Raw genomic sequence first — 7,644 nt, forward strand, 5'->3', positions numbered from 1 at the left:
TGCTATCCGAACTCCATTCCAGAAGATAAATTGCTGGAATATTTGAAAAAATCTCCAAGAACATGAAGGACAGAGGTTATAACAGGGACCCACAGCAGTGCCGCATGAAGCTTACTAAAGAACCAGAGAGGCAAACAGCCGCTCTGGGTCAGAGCCACAGACATGCCACTTCTATGATGAGCTGCATGCCATTCTAGGGGGTGCCCCTACAACTATGCCACCCCTGTGCTTCCCTCCTCCCTCACCCCTCCCGGGCTACCTTGGCAGTTATCTCCCCATTTGTGTGACAAATTAATAAAGAATGCATGAATTTGAAATGACTTTATTGCCTCTGCAAGCAGAGATCAAAGGCGGGAGGGGAGGGCGGTTGGCTTACAGGGAAGTAGAGTGAACCAAGGGGGCGGGTTTTCATCAAGGAGAAACAAACAGAACTGTCACACCACAGCCTGGCCAGTCATGAAACTGGTTTTCAAAGCTTCTCTGATGCACAGCACGCCCTGCTGTGCTCTTCTAACCGCCCTGGTGTCTGGCTGTGCATAATCAGCAGCAAGGCGATTTGCCTCAATCTCCCACCCCACCATAAACGTCTCCCCCCTTACTCTCACAGAGATTGTGGAGCGCACAGCGAGCTGTAATAACAATGGGAATATTGGTTTCGCTGAGGTCTATCTGAGTCAGTAAACAGCTCCAGCGCGCTTTTAAACGTCCAAATGCACATTCTACCACCATTCTGCACTTGCTCAGCCTATAGTTGAACAGCTCCTGACTATGGTCCAGGCTTCATGAGCCATGGGAGAAAGAGATAGGCTGGAGTAGATCTGACCGCGCGGTGCTGCCAATTGGGAGAGCAGCCTGAGGCAGAAGCCTCCAGCTGGCATGATATTCCAGGCAGGACTGAATCTCCATTAGATAAAAACTTAAAGAAGAGAATGATCTGGATTCATTCCCATTTTTGTCCAGATTCCCCCAACCGACCTCACTAAGCCCGTCCAGGAGCACCCAAGTCTGCCCAGGTGCCCCCAACCAACCTAACCGAGGTTGGCTAGGAGCACCCAAGGGACGACGATGGTTAGCAGTTGTATTGTACCGTCTGCCATCCGCAAGGCAAGGCAAGGGGATGGTGCTGTGTAGCACTGCAGTACCGTGTCTACCAGCAGCACCCAGGAGACATATGGTGATGGTGAGCTGAGCGGGCTCCATGCTTGCCGTAGTATGTCGTCTGCACGGGTAACCCAGGAAAAAAAGTGAGAAACTATTTTTTGCCCTTGCTTTCATGGGGGTTGGGGGGGAGGGGACTGACGACATGTACCCAGAACCACCCACAACACTGTTTTTGCCCCATCAGGCATTGGGAGCTCAACCCAGAATTCCAATGGGCAGCAGAGACTGCGGGAACTGTGGGATAGCTACCCACAGCACAACACTCTGGAAATCGACGCTCGCCTCGCTACTGTGGACGCACACCACCGACTTAATGCGCTTAGTGGGGACACACACAATCGACTGTATCAAAGCGATTTCTGCTGCTGGAAAATAACCACCTCTGGCTGAAAGTGCGGCAGGGTAGATAGGATGTACTCCCCTACCTGACTGCAATCCTGAAGGGGGTAGCAGGATGAGATGGGAGACTGAGACTAGGATCGACTAGTCAATCGCTGCTTTAGATATTAAGGACAGCCAAGTTAAAGCTATAATATCACAAGGTTTGTGTAAACCTTACAGACCATTCCCACATGACAAAAATCTAGGGGTATGTCTACACTACAAGAGTAGTTTGAATCAACTTAAGTCGAATTTGTAGAATCGACCTTACAAAGTCGAATGTGTGTGTCCACTGTAAGGACACTAATTCGACTTTGTGAGTCCACACTAACGGGGCAAGCGTCGACATTGGAAGCGGTGCACTGTGGGAAGCTATCCCACAGTTCCCGCACTCCCCGCTGCCCATTGGAATTCTGGGATTTCCCCCAATGCATGCTGGGGGGAATACTGTGTCGAGGGTGGTCTTGGGTAACTATCAGCATTCCACCGTCACTCCCGCCGGCGGGAAATCAGTTCGCGCACTTTTCCTGTTAGTGACAGCGCGGACGCCACAGCACTCCACTGCGATCATGGAGCCCGCTGCGATCATCGCTGCACTTATGGCCGTTGTCAACTCCTCGCACCTTATCGTACACCTCTTCAACAGTCAGATGCTGAGAAATCGGGCGAGGAGGCTCCGGCAGCACGGTGAGGACATGAAGTGTGAGAGTGGCACAGACCTCTCAGAAAGCACGGTACACTGCGCCGTGGAGATCATGGTGGCAATGGGTCATGTTCATGCTATGGGACGGCGATTCTGGGCCCGGGAAACAAGCACGGACTGGTGGGACCGCATAGTGCTGCAGGTCTGGGATGAATCACAGTGGCTGCGAAACTTCAGGATGCGTAAGGGCACTTTCCTTGAACTGTGTGACTTGCTGTCCCCTGCCCTGAAGTGCAAGGACACCCGCATGCGAGCAGCCCTGAGTGTGCAGAAGCGAGTGGCCATAGCCCTCTGGAAACTTGCAATGCCAGACAGCTACCGGTCAGTAGCGAACCACTTTGGCGTGGGCAAATCTACCGTGGGGGTTGCTGTGATGCAAGTAGCCAACACAATCGTTGAGCTACTGCTCTTGAAGGTAGTGACCCTGGGAAACGTCCAGGTCGTCATAGATGGCTTCGCCGCGATGGGATTCCCAAACTGCGGTGGGGCTATAGATGGGACTCACATCCCTATCCTGGGACCAGCCCCCCAGGCCAGCCAGTATATTAACCGAAAGGGCTACTTTTCAATGGTGCTGCAAGCACTGGTGGACCATAGGAGACGCTTTACCAACATCAACGCCGGGTGGCCAGGCAAGGTTCATGACGCGCGTGTTTTCAGGAATTCTGGTCTGTTTAGACGCCTGCAGGAACGTAGTTTCTTCCTGGACCACAAAATAACTGTTGGGGATGTGGAGATGCCTATAGTGATCCTCGGGGACCCAGCCTACCCGCTAATGCCCTGGCTCATGAAGCCCTATACAGGCGCCTTGAACAGCGACAAGGAACTCTTCAACTACCAGCTGAACAAGTGCAGAATGGTGGTGGAGTGTGCTTTCGGACATCTCAAGGGGAGATGGCGAAGCTTACTGACTCGCTCAGATCTCAGCGAAACCAATATCCCCATTGTTATTGCTGCTTGCTGTGTGCTCCACAATCTCTGTGAGAGCAAGGGGGAGACCTTTATGGCGGGATGGGAGGTTGAGGCAAATCGCCTGGCTGCTGATTACGCTCAGCCAGACACCCGTGCAATTAGAAGAGCCCAGCGGGAAGCGCTGTGCATCTGGGAGGCTTTGAAAGCTAGGTTCCTCAGCGAGCAGTGTAACCTGTGACTGTTCAGGTTCTTTACAGAGAAGCTGAACCTGCCCCTCTTTCAGTTACTGTTGACTTTCTTTTGCGGTTACATAGCCTGTTCACCACGTTTCCCCCCTTCCAACACACGTTTAAAAATAAAGTTAATGGAATATTGTTAATTAACAACATTTTCTTTACTAATGAATTTGCGTTAAAGGGTTGAAACAGGGACGCAGACTGTGGTGGGTAGGGTGTGCAGTGATGTTAACACCGCTTCTAAACTCGAGGAATGACAGGCTCCTGCCCCTAGAGCGGTCTGCACTGCCGGACTGGTTGTTTCAACGAAGCCTGCCATCCCTCCTTTTCGGGACTCTGTGTGCGGGGGCTATGTGGCCTTGTGGCGGGGGAGGACTGGGGGCAGGACGTTTACAGGTGGGTGTGAAGGAAGGGGTGAGGGGTGCATGCTCTGGGCTGGGGGTGGGGGCATAGGAAGGGGTGAGGGGTGTGTGGGAAGGGGGAGGAGGTGTAGGGGGATGAGGGCTCTGGCTGGGGCTGAGGGTTTGGGGCATTGGAGAGGCTCAGGGCTATGGTGGAAGGGCAGGGTAAGGGCAGCCTGCCTTGCCATTTGTGTATGGCAGACGCTAGGACCCTGGGGCACCAGACAGCATTTCTGTGGGGAGCCGCTCTACTGCCAGGCAGGTACGCAGCACGGCGGGGCGGGGGGAGACCCGTGGGGGCCAGGGCCCGATCCAGGCAGGGCCGGGGGAGAGACCCAGCTCCAAATATAGCTGGAGCAGGGCACCTGCCGCCTATGCACAGAACATGAAAAACACCTCCCAGACTGACCAGGGTGCCTAGTGACTGCACTGTGTGTGTGACCTGCTGTAGATCCTGCCCCCGTGTCTGTACCCAGGTAATGGTGACCGTCCTATGCAATTACCAAACCCCTCCCCCCGCTTCACATGAACATGACGGAAACAGTAATGAACAGCAAACTATTTTTAATAATCAACTACACAGTGAGGGGACAAAACTGGGATTTGGGCTTGGGTGATCCAGGAAGGGAAGGACTTCTCAAAATTTAGCGAATGAGACTTTTTGGTACTTGAGCACTCTGCTGGGGTGGAGTGACAGTTTTCACGGCCCCGGCACACCTCCTTCTTGTTATTTTGGGTGAGGGGGGTATGGGACTTTGTGGCGGGGGAGGGCGGTTGCAGATACAGTGCAGGGGGGCTCTGTCCTCCTGCCTGCGGTCCTGCAGAACATCCACAAGGCGCCTGAGCATGTCTGTTTGCTCCCTCATTAGTCCAAGCAGCGTTTGAGTCGCCTGCTGGTCCTCCAGACACCATCTGTCCTCCCGTTCGCTGTGTGAGCGCTGCTGCTGAGAGAGGTTCTCCCTCCACTGGCTCTGCTGGGCCGCCTCGGCTCGGGAGCAGCCCATAAGTTCTGTGAACATCTCGTCCCGTGTCTTTTTCTTGCGCCGCCTAATCTGCGCCAGCCTCTGTGAGAGGCATGCTGGAGCAGGTCGGGATCCAGTTGCAGCTGTGTGATGGGAAAAAGGGATTGACTTCCTTATAAAGATACAGTTTTGCAAAGAAGAAACATAGTCTAGTCAGTCTCTGTGAACAAGACCATGCACAGCACTCACTCAGGGAAAGTTCGAATTTTCAGAATTCGCTTTCATTGCCTGGGGGATTGCACTGCAGAGCAGACAAGCGGGGCAGGACAGCAGAATCCGTGGAGCAGCCAGGCATGGTAAGCCAAAAACTTTTGGCTGCTTAAAAGTCAATGTATACCACTGTCCTCTTGCTGCAGGCAATCCTGAAAGCATAAACTCTGCCCCTGTTGCACCCCCTCGCATCTGTTCCCTGGGAAAGATCCCTGTATGCTGCCACTCTGCAGCCTCCACCATATGGCTGTAAAGTGACGCTCATTGTTATGCAAAGGAACAGCGAAGCACTCCCAATACTAATAGTACACAAATTACTGTAATTAAATGCAGGAGTCTCCGAGCGAGATCCCCCAGAGGAAGGTCACTGAGGCAGATAGAGAGCGCATGCTGCGTGAAAGCCAGCACAAACCAGGGGCCTATGCTGCCAGGCTCACGGAGGCAATGTTCCCGGAGTACCTGATGATAGCCTGGCACGGAAAAGTGTGCTACTTTGGAGCACCCAATAAGGCAGCTCTCCCCAGGAACCTCATGTGGAGGCTTTTCGATTACCTCCAGGAGAGCTTCTCGGAGATCTCCCAAGAGGATTTCTGTTCCATCCCCATATATATTGACCTTCTTTTCAACTAGTAACTATTCCTGCTCCATTAAAAATAAATGTTAACATGTTTAAAGCACTTACAGACTGATCCTTCCCCTGATTCAGGGTCCGGGTTAACGGCTGTGGAGGGTTGGTAGGGGATCTCAGTGAGGGTGATGAATAGATCCTGGCTGTTGGGGAAATCAGCGTTGTAAGCGCTGTCGACTGCCTCGTCCTCCTCATCTTCCCCATCTGCGAACATCTCCGAGGAACAGTCCGTCGACAGTATCCCATCCTCAGAGTCCACGGACACTGGTGGGGCAGTGGTGGCAGACCCACCGAGAATGGCATGCAGTGCCTCGTAGAACTGGCATGTCTGGGGCTGGGTTCCGGAGCGTCCATTTGCCGTTCTGATTTTTTGGTAGCCTTGTCTCAGTTCCTTGACTTTCACGCGGTACTGCATTGTATCCCGGCTGTATCCTCTGAGTGCCATGGCTTTGGAGACCTTCTCGTAGGTCTTTGCATTCCGTTTGTTGAAGCGCAGCTCCGAAAGCACAGACTCATCGCCCCACACAGAAATGAGATCCAAGACTTCCTGGTCAGTCCATGCTGGGGCCCTCTTTCTAGTCTGAGATTCCCTGGACTCCTCTGCTGGAGAGCTCTGCATCGTTGCCAGTGCTGCTGAGCTCGCCACGACGTCCACACAGGAAATGAGATTCAAAGTGGCCAGACAGGAAAAGGAATTCAAATTTTCCCGGGGCATTTCCTGTGTGGCTGGTCAGAGCATCCAAGCTCGGACTGCTGTCCAGAGCGTCAACAGAGTGGTGCTCTGTGGGATAGCTCCCGGAGCTACTAAGGTCGATTTGCATCCACACCTAGCCTAATTCAACATAGCCATGTCGAATTTAGCGCTACTCCCCTCGTCGGGGAGGAGTACAGAAGTCGAACTAAAGAGCCCTCTATGTCGAATTAAATAGCTTCATGGTGTGGACGGGTGCACGGTTAATTCGAATTAACGCTGCTAAATTCGAATTAAAGTCCTAGTGTGGACCAGGCCTAGATGGGCACTGTTTTTCCACAACCTATTATGATATTACAATAAAGACAAGAGTTAAATTAATACATCCTCAACTTTATTATTCTCCTGAACCCAGATAGTGCATATTGTGAGGCATGGCAGTTGGTTTCTGATTATAGTGCAACCTGCATATAATGTATCATAGGTCAGAGGAGTTCAAGACTTGTGTCACCTAAGCACATCAGAATGGCCAGACTGGGTCAGACCAAAGGTCCATCTAGCCCAGTATCCTGTCTTCTGACAGTGACCAAGGCCATGTGCCCCTGGGGAATGACTAGAACAGGCAATCAAGTGATCCAGCCCATTGCCCATTCCCAGCTTCTGGCAAACAGAGGCCAGGGACACCATCCCTGCCCATCCTGGCTAGTAGCCATTGATGGACCTGTCCTCCATGAACTTATCTAGTTCTTTTTTGAACCCTGTTATAGTCTTGGCCTTCACAACATCCTCTGGCAAGGAGTTCCACGGGTTGACTGTGTTGTGTGAAGAAATACTTCCTATTGTTTGTTTTAAACCTGCTGCCTATTAACTTCATTTAGTGATCTCTAGTTCTTGTGTTATGGGTTTCTTGTACTATGTCCTCAGCACTAGTGATGGCGAACAGCGCCGAGGAAAGCACGGTGGTCGAGGGCACTCCCTATGAGGCTGAAGTGCTCGGTGCCCAATCGGAGTGGGATGGCTCCAAGGCTGGTCTAAGCGCCGCATCCATTAATAGAGCCTTTGAACAAATGTCCCTGTCCTTTCTGTGTGCGTGGCCTGAAGCCCCTGCAGATTTTACACCTCCCTTTAATGTGGGCTTCCCCGAGGCACTGTAAGCAGCTCCCATACAGGTCATTCACTGGCATGGGCGTATGGCAGGTGGCACATGTTTGAAACCTGGGGACTGGGGCATGCGCTGTCGCTGGGACAACATCCCATGCTGGGACCACTATCTATTGCAACTTAATGAATTCCTAATAC

The sequence above is a fragment of the Mauremys mutica genome, chromosome 6 (genome assembly GCF_020497125.1).
Source record: "Mauremys mutica isolate MM-2020 ecotype Southern chromosome 6, ASM2049712v1, whole genome shotgun sequence".
Taxonomy (NCBI): Eukaryota; Metazoa; Chordata; order Testudines; family Geoemydidae; genus Mauremys; species Mauremys mutica.